This window comes from Scardinius erythrophthalmus, assembly GCF_964197995.2.
Source record: "Scardinius erythrophthalmus genome assembly, chromosome: 17".
Lineage (NCBI taxonomy): Eukaryota > Metazoa > Chordata > Actinopteri > Cypriniformes > Leuciscidae > Scardinius > Scardinius erythrophthalmus.
In genome coordinates, this window is record NC_138237.1 from 6,310,474 (window position 1) to 6,334,348 (window position 23,875).

At 36.1% G+C, this 23,875-nt stretch overlaps 1 protein-coding gene across 3 annotated transcripts in view; it reads left to right on the plus strand.

Moving 5' to 3' along the window:
- The window catches only part of sema4d (sema domain, immunoglobulin domain (Ig), transmembrane domain (TM) and short cytoplasmic domain, (semaphorin) 4D), a 61,705-nt gene that overhangs the window by 13,195 nt on the left and 24,635 nt on the right, over positions 1–23,875 (plus strand). For all 3 annotated transcript variants that reach the window (XM_081391550.1, XM_081391551.1, XM_081391552.1), the window contains exons 2-3: positions 2,485–2,583; positions 11,874–11,944. The gene's annotated coding sequence lies outside the window, so the exon portion shown is untranslated. The remainder of the gene's footprint in view (positions 1–2,484; positions 2,584–11,873; positions 11,945–23,875) is intronic.

Genomic DNA, 23,875 nt, shown 5'->3' on the forward strand with positions numbered 1-23,875 from the left:
CTCGAGGCGTTCGGGAGTCGAGAGAGAGACCCGCATCTTAAATACGTCTTCTAGAGCTGCCAAGAGCCATTTAATAACCAATGAATCAAATCAAATCAAATCAAACTTTGTTTATAAAGCACTTTACAACGACCGAAGACCAATGAAACATATTAAAAAGATTTTAAGTGATTTTAAAGTGACTATTTATGTTTGTCTGGTATTAAACCCGGCATTGTATACGTATACTGTTGGCTCCTTGACTAATTGCTTTGTTCCTCTCTTATAATTTGTGTCATCTTAATGCATAATGTAAAATGATCAGACTGCTGGACAATACAATCCCACACATATTTTCTTCAGTCAGACTTCTTCAATACTGTTATTCAGCAAGGATGCATTAAATTAATCAAAAGTGACAGTAAAGACATTTATATTATGTTAAATGATTGCTATTTCAAATAAATGCTGTTCTTTTTTTTACTGTCTATTTATCAAAGAATCCTGAATAAAACAATCACGGTTTTCTCAAAATTATGTAGCAGCTCAACTGTTTTCAAATGTGTTCAATCATCTTACCAGTCACAAACGTGTGAATAGTTTGATACTCTAGTTTTCTTCCTGTTCCTATAGTGTTTCCTTCATTGGCTTGATGTTGCATCTGTTGACATACTGAATAATTTATGAAGCTGACGGTGTGCTGCAGTTTTAATCTGTTTTGTAAAATCACCCTGTTGCGCTCTGATCTGTTCAGATGTTAAGTTCGACTAGAGCTGAAGGAAATATATTGTATATAAACTACCTGCATGTATTGCTCTATTTTTAGCACCACTGATTTATTTAGCACAGTTTTTCTCTTCGGTTTCCGGGTCTCTATTAATCTATTTTTCGCTGATGAAAACGCTCATACCTTTGTGCAGGTGATAGAATCTAATGTTTCTGTAGTTAGTAAGATCTGACTCTCATGTTCTCTCTCCTGAATCTCGCTGGATTCCAGAACTGTTCTATTCATTCTCTGGGGTTCTGCTGTCGCCATGGCGATGGAATCCCCCTCCAAGCCGGCGGAAACCCCTCTCTCTTTAGATGAGGCTAACTGAGAGTGAGGCAGGCGGAGTGTTCATCAGCCTTGTGTCGCTCGCCCCGAGAACAGCTGTGTGTGTGTGTGTGTGTGTGTGTGTGGAGTTAAAAAGTTACCATGGTAATCAGTCATGGTATCCACCATAATATATTAATTGTTACTATAAAAATTGTAATAACTTGGTATTTGTCATTGTTGGCCTTCAAAGCTATTTGTTTAATTGGATTTCTCAGTAGTGTTGCTTGCTTTTTAGTACAAACGCTATTGTATTGGTTAAGTTGCAGGTTTGTGTTTGACACCTGACAAGATTTCAGTAATCTAGTCTTGGGTCACATGGTCATCATCAGCCAACTGTTTTGAATCAGAATTACTGATGCCTGATTCATGAACTCTTTGGATTTGGATTGAATCTCTCTTAGGATTCGGATTGAATCGCTCTGTACTTGGGAGTCGGATTGAATCGCTCCGAACTTGGGAGTTTGATTGAATTGCTCTGTACTTGGGAGTTGGATTGAATCGCTCTGTAATTGAGAGCTGTTTCTTATCGCTCTTTTGAGAGTCGATTCTTTTCAATGAATCAGCCAAATGTTTTGAATCAGAATTACTAATGCGTGATTCATGAAATCTTTGGATTTGGATTGAATCTCTCTTAGGATTCGGACTGAATCACTCCGTACTTGGGAGTCGGATTGAATCGCTCTGTAATTGGGAGTCGGATTGAATCGCTCTGTAATTGGGAGTCGGATTTAATCGCTCTGTAATTGGGAGTCGGATTGAACCGCTCTGTAATTGGGAGTCGGATTAAACCTCTCTGTAATTGGGAGTCGGATTGAATCGCTCTGTAATTGGGAGTCGGATTGAATCGCTCTGTAATTGGGAGTCGGATTGAATCGCTCTGTAATTGGGTGTCGGATTGAATCGCTCTGTACTTGGGAGTCGATTGTAGCGTCGGATTGAATCACTCTGTAATTGCAAGCTGTTTCTTATCGCTCTTTTGGGAGCCGATTCTTTTCAATGAATCAGCCAAATGTGTTCGCAAAGCAGAACTAATTTTTAGTCATTTTTCTACTAATAGTCATTCTAATAGTGCTAGAACAAGTATAATTTGACCTTCAAAAGTGTGACTATTGTACCAGAAGTAATAATATTACCATCTCTTGTATCATTTCTTTCTAAACTCATTATTTGATTAGCCTGCCAAAAAATTCGATACACAAAATTATATTTAAATATCTACATAACTCTATTTTTTGTGACACCACTCATTAAATTAAACATAACGAGGTCATGTGACACGCCACTGTTGCATACGGCTTCAGGCAGTGTAAAGTACATACTGTTCGTTAGTATTGTATTCTGAGCCTTTGTATGTGCAAGTTGAAATATCTCCCCCTCCTAATCTGAAAGTCCTTGTGTCCTCTCCACAGATCCGTGAAGAGCTCTCTCTCCATCTTCAGCCTGAGACGTGAACCTCAGAAAGACTCTTTAATGAATCAGTATTCGCCGCTCGATGCCATGGCGTTCAAGTGAGTAGTTGTTTGCTTCTGCAGATTTGTTGAATGCTTCCTCTGTTGTCCTGCTTGTTCTCCTGTATGATCTCAATCCCTATCATCAGGTTAGCAGGGATGCGCTTACGTCTTCAGGCGAACGCATGGAAAACACTGGCACATAAAGGGTCTTTTCTCCGAGGGCCCCTTGGAGACGTTTGGCATTTGCATGGAAGCTGATTTGCATTCCATCTCGGCTGAGTCGAGTTTTCTGATGCTGGATGCTTGTTGGCTGCTCTCTCGGTTTCCTTTTTGACCCAAATTCCTGTTTTGTTTTCGTTTTATTTCTCTTTTTCTCTTTCTCTCCTGCTTGCCTTTGCCAGTTCACAGACAATAAGGACCATCTTCATTGGTGTTGGTCAGCTGAGGGTGATTTGAAAGAATTTGACTCACAAATGCTGATGTTTTTTGATTGTGCTCTTTACTGTAAATGTACTTTATGCAAGTATTGCAGAACACAATTCATAAAGGGACACAAGTATATGTTTGGTTTGTTACCTCACACAGGAACACAATAATGCAGGTTAAGAGGGGTCAAGAAGGGATGTGTGATTAGAAATAACTGACTTAGCAAATATATATATATATATATTTAATTTAATTTAGATCGGTAAGATTTTTTTATGTTTTTAAAAGAAGTCTCTTCTGCTCACCAAGGCTGCATTTATTTGATAAAAACAGTAATATTGTGAAATATTATGACAATTTAAAATGACTGTTTTCTATTTTAATATATTTTAAAATGTAATTTATTCCTGTGATCAAAGTTGAATTTTCAGCATCATTACTCCAGTCTTCAGTGTCACATGATCCTTCATCATTCTGATATGATGATTTGATGCTCAAGAAACATTCATTATTATTATCAATATTGAAAACATTTGTGTACAATTTTTTTTTGTTCAAAATTCTTTGATGAATAGAAAGTTCAAAAGAACAGCATTTATTTAAAAATAGAATATTTTCTAACATTTATAAATGTCTTTACTGTCACTTTTGATCAGTTTAACTCATCCTCGATGAATAAAAGTATTGATTTATTTTATTTATTTCCCCCAAAAATAAAAATAAAATTCTTACTGACCCCAAACTTTTGAACGGTAGTGTTTAATGTTACAAAAGCTTTAGATTGCAGATAAATGCTGTTCTTTTGAACTTTCTTCATCATAGCATCATGAAATAAAAATGTAAAAAACTGTTTTCAACATTGATAATAATCATAAATGTTTCTTGAGCAGCAAATCATCATATCAGAATGATTTCTGAAGGATCATGTGACACTGAAGACTGGAGTAATGATGCTGAAAATTCAGCTTTGATCACAGGAATAAATTACATTTTAATATATATTCACATAGAAAATAGTTATTTTAAATTGTAATAATTTTTCACCATTTTTACTGCATTTTTTGTATTTTAATCAAATAAATGCAGCCTTGGTGAGCAGAAGAGACTTATTTTAAAAACATTAAAAATCTTACCGATCTAAAGTTTTGACCGGTAGTGTATATTATGATTAATATACTGATTCTTAATGATTCTGTCCTGCGGTTTACTTCCTAATTTATTTGAATGTAAAGGCATTGGAAAACTTTGACTTATTTATATAGTCAGGGAAAGTAATGAATATTTAATATCCATGTAAAAATAATGTGAAGTGCCTCTTACTTGCTGGTTCTTGTACCTCTTATGAAAGTGATGGATTGGAAAATCCAGATGGCTGATTAAGCTGTCAGTCACCGCTGACGTCTCCGTTAGTGATCGACGGATGTCAGCTAACGTTACCGTTTCCATCCCGTGGAAAGTGTTGCAGCGACTCTTGGAAATTTGGACAGACCGCTGAAACAGTCACATAATTTAATGCAGTTTCCCTGATTTTCTAGTGAATAAGCAATTTGTTCGTAGCCATTATTTTCTAATGGTGTCAGCAATCATGAATCAGAGCCTTGCTCCTTTTTAGATGCCGTTTCAGTTTACGTAAGAGATCTTGTGGATACGGCAAATAGAAATGGGAGAACTTCATTTTTATTAAGTGTCTGTCTATATTGTGAATGTGGTCATGGATATTATTATTTGAACGCAGTTTTACGTTGACAAGCCTTTAGTCCATCATGTCTTTTTGAATCAACAACAGCTGCAGAAGTGAAATCCTCCTGAAGACTTATGGAAGTGACAGGCTTGTTGACGAGTTTCTGAAAAAGATCATAGGTAACCTAGCAACCAGCGCGGGCGGCTGATCGGAGGCCCCCGGTTTAGCCGTCCTTTGTATCGCCTGAGCTCGTGAGTTTTGTAGCACAATTGTTTGTGTGGAGGAATGATAAATGCGCTGCCAAAAAGACGTAAAGAAAACACGGAGTATGAGAATGAGGGATGCTCGCTGTCATTGGGTCCAGAACAAAGACTCCCTCTACTCAAGACTACTTGAGATTCATGTCTGTCTTTCTCTCATTCTCTCTCTCTCTCGTTCTCTCTGTCTTGTGTCTTGAGTTAATATTGACAGAGATTTTTTTTGGAGGACTGTAGTGACGACTACTTGATTTTGTTCTCTTTTACTCTTCGTAAGACTTGTTTAGACAGTACAGTTATTGCATGTGATTTCAATGTTATTTCAAACCTGGATGATTTTCTTTCTTCAGTAGAGCACAAAAGCTGAACAAACACAGTGACCATGGGCTGTTAAGATCCTAAATGACAGGAAAGGATGATAAATGTACCTTAAAATTGGAGTTAACTATGTGCAAAGTCTTCTGAAGTGATTGGTTTGTGCTTTTCTGGAGCTCAACAGCCTCTGGTCACTGTATGATGATTTATGGAAAAGTGTTGTGTGGTAATTCTGCCCAACTTCTGCTTTTGAAAATAATACATGTTTAAGTCTGGTTTAGTTTATTATTAAAAAGGGTTTATCTGCTTATGAACCCAGCACACACTGCCTGGATTTGACATGATTGTTAAATACAGAAAATAATTGACTTATAAGTAAGCATTCTCTGAAACCGCAACAATGAAAGCTCCTTTTCAAAAGGGTGTTTTTTGTGAAACATTATATGAGACAAAAATGGTCTTTAATTGTAAATAAATTGCATTGTGCCATCTCAAAAACAAAAAAAAAATTATATATATATATATATATATATATATATATATATATATATATATATATATATATATATATATATATATATATATATATAATTTTTTTTTTTTTTTTTGAGATGGCACAATGCAATTTAATTTATAATATTTTTTTATATATTTAATATTTTATTAAAAAAATGTAATATATATATATATATATATATATATATATATAAATATTAAATATAAAAAATATATATATATAGGCCACTTAGTATTTTTTTTTAAAGAACCAATAATACATTTGAAATTAAATTAAAAATGAAATTTAATTAATGAAATTTTCCCTAATTATCTATTATAAATTAAATTGCATTGTGCCATCTCAAAAAATTAGATTATTATTAAAAAATGAATCAGTAATAAATTAAGGAAAATTCACAAATGAATAAAAATTCAACTGCATTGTGCCATGTCAAAAAATGTGATTATTATTAAAAATGAACCATAATAAATTAATACAAAATTAAATTAATGAAAATTTCACAAATTAATAGAAATTAAATTGCATCGTGCCATCAAAAAATATATTATTATTAAAAAATTAAGATATATAAAAGAATCAAGGTCCACCGTATCATTATAGCATTTGTCAGATAGACGTCACACACTCCAGCTAAACTGATCAGCATATGAACAGTTTGAGATCACATGACCTGGAGCTGATTTAGTTCAAAGGTCAAGATCCTGTGACCCGTCACCTCCAGGCTGTCGTAACAACTCGGATTCAGTCCAAACAAACGGGAAGCAGCTGCAAAAGACCATGTGAGAGTCAATCATTTACAGATATTAATTGTTGCCTGATGTCTTTAGGAAATCTGGAGTTAATCGAGAGGAGGATGATAAACGTCCTAATAAACGTCAGAATAACTTCCTCCTCTGAGGAACACAAAAGGAGATTTTAGACAGATTGTTCATGCTTCTCTTTTTCATACAATGGAAATAAGACTTTGGCTGATTTTTAACTTAAAAAAATTTACGCAAAGTAGTTTATATGTCACTTTGTGAGAACCAGACTGAAATTTTAAATGTTGTTTTAAACCTCCACTAGGACTGCATGATTTTGGGTAAAATATCTAATAGCATTTTCTTTCTAATATTTTTTTATTAAAATTTAAAAATAATTACAGGTTTGCTCTGCTTTTTTGTACGGCTGCACAATTTGGCAAAAATGTTTGTGATTATATCAATATGACTATAAAATAATAGCATTAATAATTCATTATTATTATTATTTGATTTAACATACTTTTATTTGTATAGCACCGTTAAAAATGGCCAGCGTATATGAAGACTTCAGATACAAAAGCCTCTAAGTGCCATCTGAAATTTTCTTCTAAAATTATCATTTTTAACAAGCTTGTATGTTTATGTTCAGTTATTTCACTTTAATGGCAATGAAAATGACCTATTAATTGTCATTTAAGTTAAAAATGATAATTTTAGAAGAAAATTTCAGATGGCACTTAGAGGCTTTTGCATCTGAACTCTATATATATATATACTCTTCATATATATATATATATATATATATATATATATATATATATATATATACACACACACATAGAATTTGTCTTAATTAAATAAAATAAAATAAAAAAATGTGGAGAAAAGTGGAAAAATATTAAAATAACTATTATTATTATTATTATTAATATTATTAATAAAGAAATAAATATAAATATTAAAATATAATATTGTAATATTTCACTGTAAATATAAAGTATTTAATAATTTAATAGTTTAAATTACAATTCTAATATTTATGACAGTCTTAACGGCACAATATGTACGATTTTTGGATTAAAAAAGACAAAAACCAGTAGAATACTGTTATGTATTTTGTTGTTTTGTGGACTTATATTATTCCAAATGTTTCCTACAATGTTTCCAGATCCAGATAGATCAGCTGTTTTATCCAGTGTAACGGCCCGTGTCATTGACATCATGTCCACGTTATCTCCGATTTCCAGTTTTACTTCTGTAGAAACCATGCAGACACCAAAGACGTTTAAATATGTTTTATTAGGCAGGTGAGCGACTGTTTGGAGACCTTTATCCACAGAAAAGGAATCATTCTTATACAGCTCAACACGGCTAGTCTTATTGTTGATTAGAATCTCTTGTTTTCTTGATTTACCGCGAGTAACATGTTTGTACCTCAGAGACAACAATATTTAGTCACCAGCAAAATCAGAAAGAGCTTTATTTGTTTGTAGTAACAGTAAGCAGTGTGAGTAGTAACTCGGCACTCGCAGCCATTTCATTAGAATGAAATAAAATGCAATGAATTTAAGTGATCAAACGAAACCGTAACAAAGTTTAAGTTTAGGGAGGAAGGAGGTGGATATTAAACGTGACTTTATTCGTAAAATAAACATAAGCAACGAAACGAAAGGAGCGTCAGCGTAATAACCACAGCAAGGTAAAATGTCCCGGGCTCTTCGACTGATTCAAACCACAGTAAAATTAAACTCCCAGAATCCCACACTCGTTCACGGCGTCATCAAGCTACACCTTTTTTGTTTTGAATAAGCGACCTCTAGTGGTGAAACTCGCACACTGTGCCTTTAAAGTATGAAATTTGAGATTATTATTGGGATAATATAGTAATAAATATAGTGGGAATGTTTTCAGCAATAAAAAAATAAAAAAGTAAGTCAGGTGTGTTTGAAACCAAGATGAGTATATGATGATCGAACTACACAGACTTTTCTCATGCCCGTTCTGAAATGTATGAGAACTGAAGTTGATTAATAACTCATATCCCGTCTCCTCTGAGAGCTTTGCTTGAGTGATCACATTGAAATATAACAATCTCATCCTCTTGTGTTGTAGTGCCACAGTCTTCGTCTCATCAATCAAACCTGTTTGTTCTCCGATCTCAACGCCAACAATCGAGTCGTCGTCTCTGTGTTCGATAATAGAAATCCTCCATTATGAAGAGGGCGACCCGTGACATCTTCACTTCCGCGTGGTGTGTGTCAGAGTGTGACCGACGGCTCGATCGCCGGATGTTAATGACACGTTTTGTGTGTGATGTCAGAAGAGTCGTGTGACGGTTTCCTCTCGCTGTAAAGGGACGCGACCTTTGACTCGTAGCTCATCAATTTTAGTCCGCTGTCAGTGATCTGACAAGAGATCCAGACACCTGCCACAGCTTGTGTGTGTGTGTGTGTGTGTGTGTGTGTGTGTGTGTGTGTGTGTGTGTGTGTGTGTGTGTGTGTGTGTGTGTGTGTGTGTGTGTGTGACAAAAGATCAATGATGCTCTGAATGTCAACTAGATATTGAGAACATCAGTTTGTATTAGTGTGTGTGTGTGTGTGTATTGGGAAGCTTGTTTGCAACTGTATCTGCTACAAGTTTCTCATAACTGATTAAATTACAGTTTAGAAAACTAGTTTCCTAGTTTTTGCTACAAGCTAATATAGCTAACAACATTAAGTTACATAAGTGGCAAATTTGAACATCTATGCCGTTTATATTTGTAAATATCTTGTCTTAAGTTAACTTTTTTGTAAACATATTTTTATTTATTTTATTTTATATATAATATTTTTTTTGTTATATATTTTATAAAAAAATTATTATTTTATTTTTTTAATATTTAAAAAAAAAAAAAAAAAATATATATATATATATATATATATATATATATATATATATATATATATATATATATATATATATATATATATATATATATATATATATATATATATATATGCTAATGCAATATATATATATATTATATTATATAATCTATAAAAGGTCGCATCCCTTTACAACGAGAGGAAACTCACACGCCACTTCAGATGTCACGCACAAAATGTTTCACCAACATCCGGCACGCCTCACTTATTTACATAACTGAATTGATATAGGGATAAACAGCAATCTTTAACTAAAGATTCATTTGCTACAAAAAGTTATGTTTTTAAGTGAATCAGTTATTTGCCTGAAAACTGAATTGCCTGAAAAAAAAAAAAAACTAAAATGAATTTGTCAGGACTACATGGCACATTCTTGGAGAATGTTTTTTATTATGCTATTTCAAATTGTGATTTGATACATTTTGTTGCATTGCATTAAACTGCAACAAGTGACTAATGAGGTTTGAGGTTATTACATCTAAATATCATAGCTCATATCAAACCCATCTTTTCAAAAACAAGTTTTTCCGTTAGTTGTGTTCCTCTACTAATCCACTGAACCGTCTGAAGTTAATGCAGATATATGTGTGTGAATCCTCAGACGTCTGCGAGGAGTCATCAGTCAAATGAAGCACTGAATCAAATTGAGACTGACATCAGGAAGACATTAGCATGCAACATAATCCGTAATTGGGACATTGTGTTCCTGCCCTGTGCTGGGACCTGTGTTTGTGTGCGCTGGCATTACGTCCGCATGACTTGCTGTGATTGTGTGTGGCTGGTTTGTTCACCCCTCGACTCGGTCCCGGTTAACACACACATGCTTGAGCGCTTTCTCTCTGACCTACATTAAAATTGTGTTGCTGATTGTTTCCTTTGCAAAGGTTAATGATCTCACTGATATTAACCAGAACCGTAACTAATCAAAAACACTGCAGCTACATGTTCATTTTCAGTTTGTGTTGCTTTGTTTTTGACGCTTAAATGTGCATGTGGTGGTTTTCCTGGTTATTAAATGTGCATGGAAGGGTAAACTGAGCTCAGATACAGTTGGAAATAAATGACGAAATAGTTTGAGAATAATAGTGTTATTCTCAAACACTTAAAGGATAACTCTCACCAAAATACAACCTAGGGTCTTTTTGTTAATCTACCCGAGGCAAACTTTCGTTTAAAAGCATAATTAGAATGGAAACGCCACTTTTAAGTTTGACTGTATTTTCGTTTTCGGTCAAATTGCCTTGTGAATGGGAGTGCTAGGGGCATGACTATGATAGCATCAAAAATTGCTATTTTTAAAACACTAAAAAGGCTCGACACAACATGAAACTTTGCTCTGTTGTGATTGGTCAGATGGCCCAGTTTGTTGTGATTGGTCTACTCTGCTCTGATTGGTCAGATGGCCCAGTCTGTTGTGATTGGTCTACTCTGCTCTGATTGGTCAGATGGCCCAGTCTGTTGTGATTGGTCTACTCTGCTCTGATTGGTCAGATGGCCCAGTCTGTTGTGATTGGTCTACTCTGCTCTGATTGGTCAGATGGCCCAGTCTGTTGTGATTGGTCTACTCTGCTCTGATTGGTCAGATGGCCCAGTCTGTTGTGATTGGTCTACTCTGCTCTGATTGGTCAGATGGCCCAGTCTGTTGTGATTGGTCTACTCTGCTCTGATTGGTCAGATGGCCCAGTCTGTTGTGATTGGTCTACTCTGCTCTGTGTGATTGGTCGACCTCTTACAGCATGTGTCGGAAACTACTCCTTTTTAAATGCGTATGATACCTTTGCTTAAGATTGTACAAATTATTATTTCCACTGCTGTTGTGTGTGAATAAATCATAAGTGTGTGAATACATGCAGATTTCTCTGCAGTCCAAACCAAGGCACACATTTTAATGTCCGTGTGAGTGTTTCATGACTGTGAGTGTAAAGATGTCATTAAGTCTGAAAAACAGGCTATTAAAACCATTGCCCTCAGTGCCACATCCTTTTAAAGGTTTAATTTTTAACTCCAAGTCAAAAACGTCAAAACATAAAGGGCTGCTCTGGAAGAGATGCACTGATGCATGTTTATTTTGATATGACCAATACTTGTGCTTTTTAATTTTGTTTCAGTTGCCAGACTGATGGATATGGATAGCTGTTTAATCCTTTAGAAATCTGGTTTATAACTGAAAATGAGCCCTGATGTGCTTCCAACGTCTGACCAGTGCCACCAATAAACTTGATTCTGGTTTAAAAATAAATCAGTGCTAATATTTGAAGTATTGTGTGTTTTTATATGTTCGTCTGCTCTTTTAATCAGTAGCAGTGCATCATTTATATAGTGTGCATGTTCTCAAATGTGATGTCTGTGTGTAGTTCCACTTTAATAAAGTGTTTTCTCCTCTGCTCTTCTTCCATTTGTGTGTGATGTTTAACATTCATCCATCCATACAGTCAGACTCCATGATAACCCTCTCCTCATCTCTGTGTCTCTCTTTAGCCGGCGGATTTTATAATTCTCTCTGAAGGACGGATCTTCTGGTCTAGTCGAGCGTCGTGGAAGAGTGACAGGTCAGAAACTCCTCCTCTCCTCCTCTGTGTGGTTTGGGGCTGTGATAACATCACCGCATGAAACCCTCGGACGGTCCCTCCTGTTGACGCCCTTGTGTTTTAAAGCTGCATGTTTCTTTTTGCTCACTTCGATCTTTTGGTTGATTTGGAAATCCTTCTCGTCCATCCCAAATAATATTTATTTTTTCTCCTGCTTGCTTGTGTTCTCCAACCTTTCCTGCAGTTTATTCTTCTTTTCTTCATGTGTTTAATATCTTGCTTCTGGCTTCATGGTTCTTTGCCTGTTATTCCATGTTTTATGCTTGAGTTTGTTTTGGTTATTTGTGAGAATTCAAGTCTCTCTATCTCTCCTCATATTAAGCAGAGAAGGAAACTTGTGTGTACGACTTGGACTTGAGTCGCACTTAAGTTGCAGAAAAAAAAAACAAGCGACTCGAGACTTGACTTGGACTTAAATAGTTCACCAAAACTATTTGACTTGACTTGACTTTGACTTGGATAGTTCACCAAAAAATGAAAATGTTGTCATCATTTACTCACCATCAAGTTGTTTCGAACCTGTATGAATTAATTTTTTTTCTTCTAAACACAGAAGAAGATATTTTGAAGAATGTCGATAACCAAACAATTGATGGACCCCATTGACTTCCATAGTACTGAGCATGAATAAATGATGAGACAATTTTAGGTGAACTATCCCTTTAAAGACAGAGACTTTTGGTCATTTTGGGAGGCATTCCCAATTACTTTCTCCCTACTAACCCACATGACTACATGGAACACCATCTTTTCCTATTAATTTCCTATCAATATGTGCTGCAGCAACAAATATCAAATATAAACACACCAAGCCAGCGTTATTATATATCATACCATCTGAAGGCATGCATATTCTTCACCCATCGGAAAAGTGCTAATACATATATATATGAACAACAAACAGTAACAATATAGCAGAGTCCTACCTTGTGATAATATCTGTGCCAGTTCATTTGAAAAGCAACCAGTTAATCCAAAGGGGAGCTGCGGTGTTGCACAGCTGGCAAGAGGCTTGCTTGCTGACCATTTTCAAGAAGTACATGTTTCCATCCTTTTCATGTTTCCCAAAGTGTTTGCTACCATATGCATGCCTATAATATTTGGATATTTTATTTGGATACAAGTAAGTGTTTGCTACCATATGCATGCCTATAATATTTGGATATTTTATTTGGATATAAGTAAGTTTTTGCTACCATATGCATGCCTATAATATTTAGATATTTCATTTGGATATAAGTAAGTTTTTGCTACCATATGCAGGCCTATAATATTTAGATATTTTATTTGGATACAAGTAAGTTTTTGCTACCATATGCATGCCTATAATATTTGGATATTATATGCATGCATATGGTAGCAAAAACGTACTTGTATCTGGGCTGAACGGACACTTCCATACGCATTTTCTGACCCTGTCCGACTCATTTCTACAGATTGGTTTGTTGAGTCTGGGTTATAAATATGAAGTGCTGTGTGTTTATGCAATGTTTGCTATTTGAGATATATATAAATAAGAAATACGCTATTTTTTTTGTCAGATTTTTTTTTTTTTTTTCTGGGTGGAATTGAAGAACAACAGGTTTGTTTTTGTTTTTTTTATTTTTTTTATTTATTTTTACTTTTTTTTTTTTTTTACATTTTTTGAAGAACATATGAGTGGTATTTCACTTGCAAAACTCACTGCCACAATGCTAGTGTGACCTGAATGGTTGCTGGATTTATTTAGCTGTTTTCTGGTCCAGCAGGTGAAAATGGTGCATCTGATCACTTAGTAAAGCAGCTACACACCTCTGCTCAACAAGAAAACCAAGGTTTGGATTGTAGTACTCTCACCCAGATCTTGTTCTGGATCTCAGTTGAGAGAGATTTGCGGCACATACTTCAGTGTAACTCGATCCAGAGTTCAGATTTGTAATGAAGGGTGATTTAAAAGCCGTTGTGTTCTTCAGAAGGAACAATAATCCTTGTACAGTAGCTTATTGTTAGTGGGACGCGAGTATGTAAATTGCAGTTAAACATGCTCATCTAGATGGACGGTTCTCAGCCAGAATTTGTTGCAGTGTGGGTAGTCAGAAGTCCGAAATGAAATGAATCCGTGTCTGGCTGTCAAAATGAGCATTTACTCTTGCTTGCCAAGTCCCAGACAAACACTGTGGAGGTGCTGGAAGAGCCAGAGGATGCTGGGAGTTTTCACAAAAGAGCCCAGAAGGGTTTTTTGTTCATACTGAACCTTAAATCTGAGCGTGAAATCAGTGCCATGCTAAAGATGGTGCCGTGTTACAATACTGAGCATGGAGTGTGACAGTGAGGAGTGTCATGGGGGTGTACTCTTGCTTTAAAGACTCGTCCGGGCAGAAAAAGGCACCTTAATTAACAGGAAACAGGCTGATGTATCGCACAATAAAACCGCTGTGTGTATGAGCTGGTCCAGTGTGACCCGCCGTGAGGCTCTTTACTCACTGCCAACTGTGTGTTTCACTGACATCTTTGACATTGTCTGCAATGATGGCCGAGTTCATTTTAAGTCTTCTTACGTTTAAAAAGGGTCATTCCACACATTTGTGGCATTTGTTTTTCCATATATAATGTTGTTAAAATTAACAATGAAATAAAATAATATAATATAATGTAAATTAATTATTTAATATTTTTATTATACATTTTATATTTTATGTATTTATTATTATTATGATAAAAAATATAAATTAAATATAATATAAAAAATCTATATTATTTTATAATATTAATTTAATAATAATAATAAATATAAATTAAATATAGTATAAATAATGCAAATTATTTATTAATTCATTATTAATTAAACACATACATATATATACATATATATTATCACACCTCACAAAACAATGCACATCATGATACGTCATAATTCTACAATGTAAATATTATATATATATAATATTTGCATTGTAGAATAATGACGTATCATGATGTGCATTGTTTTGTGAGGTGTGAAAATATTTATTTAGCAGTACTGAACAATAGTTATGTAAATGAGGGTGGTTCATGTATTCATTTTCTCATGATAGTAAAAAATAATCACTTTGTTTCATGAGTTGTTTTGGCAGTTCAGTTTCCGTAAATGATCTGTGTGGATAGGAGAGGGAGTTGTGAATGTGGGATTATGTGTTTTTCATGATATGAGAGCAGTGCACAGAGACTGAATCCTGAAATGTTGACAGAAACTGAATCTTTATGCTGGTTTCAGTTTTTGTCTGTCTGTTATATTGCTGTTCAACTGAAACTCTGCTCGTGTCGTTCAGAAAGACTGGCCGTAATATAACCCCCCCCCCCCCCCCCCCCCAAACCTGATCGCCCTCTGTGTGTGAGATTTATTTATATACGGGCACTATTCAGAGAGAAACTGAAGATTCCTGGCTATGTGGACACACACACACACACACACACACACACACACACACACATACACACACACACACACACACACACACACACACACACACACACACACACACACACACACACACACACACACAGTGTTAATGATCCCCAAGACGGCTGCTGAAGTACACACTTGACCACACACATGCTTGATGACTGTAACTCACTGAAAACAATTCAGCCTTCCCAAGGTTAAACGTTTTCTCTCTCTCTCTCACTTACACACACACACACACACACACACACACACACACACTCTTTCAGCACCTGCGTTAGGACATCACAGTCCAGACTTCTGCCTCTGATCTCGACCGCCTGTGTATATTTTTAGCCTGTGAATATCTAAGATCAGTTCCTCCCTTCTTCTCCTTCTTCTTCTGTGTTCTCTGTTTCACTTCTTCTGAAGATCTTCCACACTACTATAGTCATTAGTACTTCCTCAACAAACTGATTCATTTGCACACTTCAGTCACACTGACTACATGTCTGAATGTCATTGCATTAGAGAACAAAATCATTTAAAGGTTCTCTTATCCCATCATGAAAACTTAAATGTTCTGCTAAATAAATTGTAATGGAATGTTTTATAGCATCATGGGAACTTTAGAGGTTTTCTTTTTTTTAAATAAACTTTAGGATTATTTTATACCATCATATGAACTTCTTTAATGGCATTATAGGAACTTAATGGTTCTTTTATAACATCATAGAATACTTAAGTGTTTTTAGGACATCATAGGAATTTTTTTTATGGTATTATAGGAACTTTAATGGTTTTCTAATGACAACATAGGAACTTAAGTTCTCTTATCTCAGAAACTTGAATGTTCTTTTATGACATCATAGGAACTTAAAGATTCCTTTATGACATCATAGAAAGTTAAAGGTTATTTTGTGACATCATAGGAAGTTAAAGATAAATTTATGACATAGGAACTAAAAGATTATTTTATGACTGTATGAATTAAATGTTCTTTTATGACATCATAGGAACTTAAAGATTCCTTTATGACATCATAGGAACCTAAAGATTCCTTTATGACATCATAGAAAGTTAAAGGTTATTTTGTGACATCATAGGAAGTTAAAGATAAATTTATGGCATAGGAACTAAAATATTATTTTATGACTGTATGAATTAAATGTTCTTTTATGACATCATAGAAACTTAAAGATTCCTTTATGACATCATGGGAACTTAAAGATTCCTTTATGACATCATAGGAACCTAAAGATTAATTTATGGCATAGGAACTAAAAGATTATTTTATGACTGTATGAATTAAATGTTCTTTTATGACATCATAGGAACTTAAAGGTTCTTTTATGACATCATATGAACATAAAAGTTCTCTTATGGCGTTATAGGAACTTAAAATGTCCTTTGTCATTATAGGAAATTAAAGGTTCTTTTATGACTTTTGGAACTTAAAGGTTTTTTTTGACATCATTGGGACTTATAGGTCCTTTGTGGCATCTTAGCAACTTAAAATGTTCTTTTAAAAACGTTCTCTTATGTCATCAATCTGTAAAACCCCTTTTGGAACCTTTATTTGTAAGAGTTTAGACACGCAGATGTTGAAAATCAAGTTTTTCTTTTGATGGGACAGCAGAGGTAGTCATTATATTCTTGTGTGTGCGTGTGCGTATGTGTGTGTTAAAATGCACCTCACTTTCTTCACATGTCGTTTGCGCTCGTTCCTGCAGCTCGTGTGGAGTGTGTGTATTTTAAAGGTCTCCGTAGCTCTGCCTAAATATAAGCTTTTACAGGGACTGACCCTTCATCAGGCTTCAGTGTGGTCACGTCAGAGCTGCCCTGCTCTTTCTGCACTGATGTACAGCTGTAATTACACGTGAAGCTGCTATTTTCTGTCCTTTGCATTGGGTTTCCATTACCTACAGTTTCTGTCCTGAAGTTATTTAAGTCAGAACCGTAGCCGTGCTGCAGCTAGTTTTATTTAGAAAGAAATTCTAAAGCTTTCTGCAGCTTTCATAGTGCGTTTTATATACTCTCAGTGGCCTCAAAAAGTATTTAGACACTTAAAATGTCGGAATTGTCATTGCAAAATATGAGTTATATTATTTGCATTTATCATTGTTTTTTCCTGCTGTTTATGTTAACTTTTTCTGTGTAGTTTCTTTGCATGTGGGCATTAATTGCATGCTGCTGCTCCACAGGGCGTGATGTCATGAAAGATTCATCATATTTCATGCCAAACCAAAGACTTTGTGTTCACCGCAGTATTTCTGGGTCCACCGCAGTTCTGCCAGCAACATATTCACTGTGCTTGCAGGACTGTTAATGAGCAGCAGACGTCAACACTCATTTGCATGCAAAATGCAACCCATTTTACAACCCATGTGATGCATTTCTGAGTAAACCAGATCCAAACGATTCTGATATGTAATATTAATCCCTGTCCTAAAGTCCTAGAATCAAGCCCTGTGTTTTGATCAGAAATGCATCACCTTACAGAACTTAAACACATTATACATCCCGTTTCATGGTTAAATGTTAAAACTTTTCTCATCTCAAGGGATGCATGAACTGATCAAACGCATACCTTACATGCAACATAAGTCACTCTGGATGAATGCATCTGCCAAGTTTTGTTTTTAGTGATGAGTGGACAGGTTGAGAGTGAAAGACAAAGTCTCATGCTCTTGGAAAGGAAAAACAAGAACCTAAAGTACAAAACACACACGCGCACACACACACACACACACACACACACACAGGCCCTAGAAGCATGAGAGGGTGCAGAGAAAGAGAGGGATTGTGAGAGCTGACAGCGGGCGTAGTGGGAAAGCTGATTCTGGCAGAAAGTGTTGTGTGTCGGCAGCGAGTGGCATCGATCACTGTGCCGTCTCTGTGAGTGCCATTGCAGAGAGAGAGAGAGAGGGGGACGGGCACAGTTGGCAGACACTGAATGTTTGAGAACGGCCTCATGGTTGCCCAGTTGGCAAGACGCCACTGTTTAAACCCAGCTTGCATTTCTGAGCCTGTGCGTGCGGCGGACACGAAACAGGTGCTCCACAAACTGCAGGCTTCAAGAGTATTAATACAGGAAAAGAGGGATGTGTCTGCATGTGAGATGTGTGCGCAATCGCATGCAGTGTGTGTGTGTGTGTGTGTGTATGTATCTATTTATCTGCCTGTCTGTTTGTCTTACTTCTGTGTGCCGTTACACGCCTAATATACACACACATATAAACAGAATGTTTGGAAATGTAAGCTGATATTTCCTACTGACACAGTAAAGCAAAAGATAGAAATATCTGGCTTAAAAACATTTTTGGGAGGGTTAAAATACTAACGTGCCTAAGACTTTTGCACAGGTCTGTTTTTATATGTGTACACTCACAAAAAAATGATGCTTTTGTTAAATAAAGAAGTTTGTGGAGCGCGCCACAAAAATGAATGGACACTCAGCGTATCGGCTACCAGCTAGCTCTTGCGTGCCGTCTGAACTCTGGTTTCGGGTTGGTGTGTAGATCGCCTTTTTCTTCTTCTGCTCTTTTTCCTGTTGTGGTGGTCAGCAAACAGTGTTGCATTACCGCACGCACCCCCTTCTGGATTGGAGTGTGAATGGCCTGTGACTGACTGTGTTCATCATCTGACTGCATTTTCTGTAAAGCTGCTTTGAAACGATGTGTATTGTGAAAAGCGCTATACAAATAAATGCCAATTGAACCTACATACAATGCCTAAAACTTTATGCACCGTACTGTGATGTCCGTACCGTGACTGTTCGGGACGTGTGTGTGTGTGTGTGTGTGTGTATATATGTGTATATATGTATACACACACACGTGTATATATACATACACATCAATTATTTTTTTATTATTTGTTATAATTTATTTCGTTATTCACTGCTCCTCGTTTCATATTCAGGGCAAAACCCGAATCAGGGCTCGACTAATCAGGTCTGGCATGTGAATTAATTTTTCTGGGAAAGTTCAGTGTGTGAGAGGCCATGTCATGCGCTCACACTCAGACACACACATACGTCGAGCTTTTGTTGATTGTTTACTGTGTGTGTAATTCTCCCCTCACACACACAACAGGGTCTTTGTGTGTGTGTGACCTCCTTTTAGCATTTCCGTACAGTGAGGGTCGTTGGTAGAACTTGTTTGGCGCACGTGTGCTAGTTTCCTCCCTGAAGCTGTGAAAACTCTTGTGCTGTTGATCAATGCTTGTTATTTTACTGTGTTGATTTCCAATGCATCCGTCACTGGTGTTGCCGTCCTGCAGGGTCAGTCACGGGTCCCTGTCGGTTTGATTTCAGTTGGGTTTCTGTTTTTCCTTTTGATATCTGAAGCACATTAAATCATCTGATGTCTAAAGCCACAACAACTAAAAAAAAGTCACATTCTGTAGTTTTCAAGTAGTCACTTGAAGTGATCTTAAAACTTTGGTCCAGGTTTCTTATTTTTGTCTGATGCTTCCACCATGTCAACCAATGTCATGTTGTCAATGTTCATTTACTACTCTTTCTCAATTTTATTAAGATAAAATCAATTGAAATTAATAGACTGCTTTCTCAACAGGAATTAATTGAAATTTGGAATGGAAGTGTATGAATACTTGTGATTTTCGGACTGTAAAATAAATAATTTTGCACACTTAGTATTGCTACAACTGCGAATACTATATATATATATATATATATATATATATATATATATATATATCTTTAGAAATAAACAATGGCCAGAGACCATAAACATTGGGTTGTATTTGATGCAACACTCATATTTAAATATTAGGGCTGTCAAATTTAGCGCGTTAATAACGCGTTAACGCAAAATCATATTAACGGCACTAATTTTTTTAACGCTCGATTAACGCAGCGCGTATTTTCTGTTTGACCCGTGGCCCAACCCCTAGTTGGAGAAATGGAGATACACAGTGTTGCCAACTTAGCGACATTGCAGACCCCTTTAGCGATTTTTTCCCTTCAACAAAGCGCCCAAACCTTATTTAGTTTCTGAGAATACTGCTCTCCCAGCACGCGCGCGCGCCTCTCTCTCTCTCTCTCTCTCGCTCTCGCTCTCTCTCTCTCTCTCTCTCTCTCTCTCTCTCTCTCTCTCTCTCTCTCTCTCTCTGCGTCTCACGCGGAGGAGCAGCGCTTTAATTCAGTTAAACACAGACATTATGTTGCTTCTCTAATTTTACAAATATAGCCGAAATCAGAGCACGGATATTGTCTTTAGCTTATGTGTATTTGATTTCACCAGACGACGGCTCGATTATCAGAATTTTTGTGCAGATTAACGTCTTGGAAGGGAGAGCTGGTTATGTTTATTTGGTCACGTTTCAGTCACCATTTCAAATTCATTCCGTTGTTTGACAACAGAAACAGTAAAATATAGGCTACGTTTTATTGAGAATGTATTGATAATTTAGCTTCATCAAAATGGGCACAGAGAGAGACAAACTACAATGTAATAATAAATGCTAAATGTACATTTAGCATTTTCAGAAGAGCTGCCCTGTCATGCAAAAATCTAAACATTTTTGTGTTAGTAAATTGCTCAGTGCAAAGAAAGAGAAGTAATGAGAACCTGGTATTTCTTTGTTCTTTCTACATGTGTCTAATAGACATGAACAAGTTCTTTGAAAAACATCTGTGACCTTTGAAACATGTCTCGTCTTCATGCTATATTGACTATGGTTTTAATAATAAACATACATTTGCATAAATCATCTATATTTATCAATGCCCACGTTGATTAGAGTATTACAAACTTGAAAAGTATAAATTTAAGGTATATTTAGAACAAATAAAAAATGTGCGATTAAATGCGATTAATCGCGAGTTAACTCATGACAATCACGCGATTAATCGCGATTAAAAATTTTAATCGATTGACAGCCCTATTAAATATATATACGTTATTTAAATATATAATGAATGCAATGTAAAGCGAAATGTACTTTTATTTTATTTAGGGCTGCACGATATTGAAGAAAAATGCGCTATGCGATAACTCATTAAATAATGCGATATTCGATATGCGATACGATAATGCTATAAAATGAACTTAAATTATATTTGAAATGATATAACCTACACACGTGTTTCACATTCTTTTTGTGACAAGAAAACATCCCTACAACTTCTGAAAGTGAACAGTGTTTTACTGTAGTATAAGAAGTGTTATTTTAACATCAGTGTAAACTACGGGGTTTAGGGGTTCAGGTTATCATACATTAGGGTTATTTAACAACAGAAACTGAATAATCAAATGTAAAAATAAAACACTGTATGAATGAAATATATCCTGATTCTTATTAAAGCTACAAAAGTTATTCAGCCAAGAGCAGCGAGTGATTTTCTCTTCGTCTTTTGTTCATGACCTGTTATTGCAAGCCATTGTGATATGCATATCACGATATATACATTTATGATATTTTGATAATTTCGATATATTGTGCAGCCCTAATTTTATTTTATTTGTTGAAAAGTGTCTTCCAGTGATTTTCCTCTAAGCGCTGTGTCTTGTTAAATCTCTGTTCTAAAGATACGATAAGTTTCCTCCTCTCATGTCATAAGCTTTTCTCTCTCGGATCAGAATGAAAGAAATGAAACGGATGAATCTGAAGAGCCGGTATAAGCCGAGCGCTGCAGTTTGTGTTCTGTCTTTGCTTGGGGCCGTTTAGTGTTTCCTGTGATCTTCACATGTTGACTTTCCTGGATCTTATTACATTCCTCTCTCTTCACTTCATTTGTTTTCTTTTGTCTTTCAATCTCTCTGCTCAGTTTTCTCCACAGAACAATAACACAGAGCACATATGGAGATCATTTGTTGGAATTTAAAAACACCTGTCAGCATATATGCCTGCTTATGAACCATCAATACTAATGCATGTTATATTATGACATTTAAAATCAGACAAGTGTTATGTTGATTTTACATGCATACATTTTTCAAAAAAATCTAGTTTTGCACATTTCTGTAAGGAGAGGTCTTAAATGACCAATCAGTGTGAAAACCTTCCCTGGTAATCCAGAGTTCTCACGAGAGCACAAGTTGAATTTGCTCAGCGAGTTACTCTGGCGTCGAGTAATGATGCTCATTAAATATGCCCTTGTATCTGATCTGCACCAATCACATCGGGTTATCTGATATAGGCGGAGCTAAAGATGACGACAGCGCTGTGACGTCGAAGTCATTAGTAAACATTGCAAGATGGCTATGGATGAACACCAGTTGTGTGAAACGGCTTTGGCCGCTACAATGAACGAGTTAGGCCCTGTCCCAAATGGCACACTCCGGACTTGTGGACTTCCTCAGAGTCCACACTTTGGTGACGTCATGTAGTGCAGACCTAGGGCCCTTGGCGCGAGTCCACGAGGGCGCATTGAGAGGTATTTTTGGGACAGACTCGATCGGCACGCCGGAAATAACGGTCTGGTTGTTGTTGGACAGGAGAAATCACATTTTTGCGCTCCGACGTCTTATCTGCATGTCAACACATCCTAATTTTACAGTTCTATATTTTGATGTTGTGCATATCACCTGGGCATTAAAAAATAGATATATCATGCTTATTTAAATGATGTATACAGTTGTAATAATAGGCTACATAATGTTCCATTTGAACTAAGATTACAATTTTAAAACATAATTTAAACATAATTTTTTTCAATTTACAGGTTTCAATATTTAATACTAAGTTTACATATGACTCAATAAAGCCCTGACATTCGGATCTATTTATTTAATGAATCATAATGCGATCGTATTATTAAACGCACTATTATTATGTTTGAGACATCAACCACTGGTCAATGACCATAATGTTTGTATAAACTGTAACAACTGGTAAAATGTGCATTTAGGTCATAAAAACCGTAATATTTTCTTCTCAGCCATGTCAACAATTATCCGTTAGTAAAATCTCCTCCCATCTGTTGTCTGATTGGCCTTTCGCAAGGATTCCTGGGTAGTTAAAGTGCGTGAAGCCTGCATCTATGCGGGCTTCGCGGAAGACCGCTTCAAGGGTACAAAGGGGGCGCTGCTGGGCACACTTCAGAGCGGTAAAATGCTGAATGGGACAGTCTACGGACTCGTAGACTCAGCGAGCACGCGCAATTCAAGTCCACGAGACCGAAAGTCCGCATGAAGTGCGCCATTTGGGACAGGGCCTTAGACTTGGCTTTTTCTCTAAAACAGGAACAGAAGACGCCGCTCGAAACGCTCCTTTGCAAGAATCGTTCCTTTGCCGACCGGATACGGCAAGAGTCTAATCTACCAGTTAGCTCGCTGGTAGTTAAGCGTATGGGGCTTGTTGTGGTTGGTCGTAGTCTTATCCAATTGCGTGCAGTGAGGTTTTCAAATGCATGCTTGGTGCCGCCCCTCGAGCTGGCCGATCTTCATTAGTCGATGCCAGACCATTAATCTTTCAGATTTAGGACTGGATTTCCAGGCTAGTGGAAACTCTAGATGATTTTA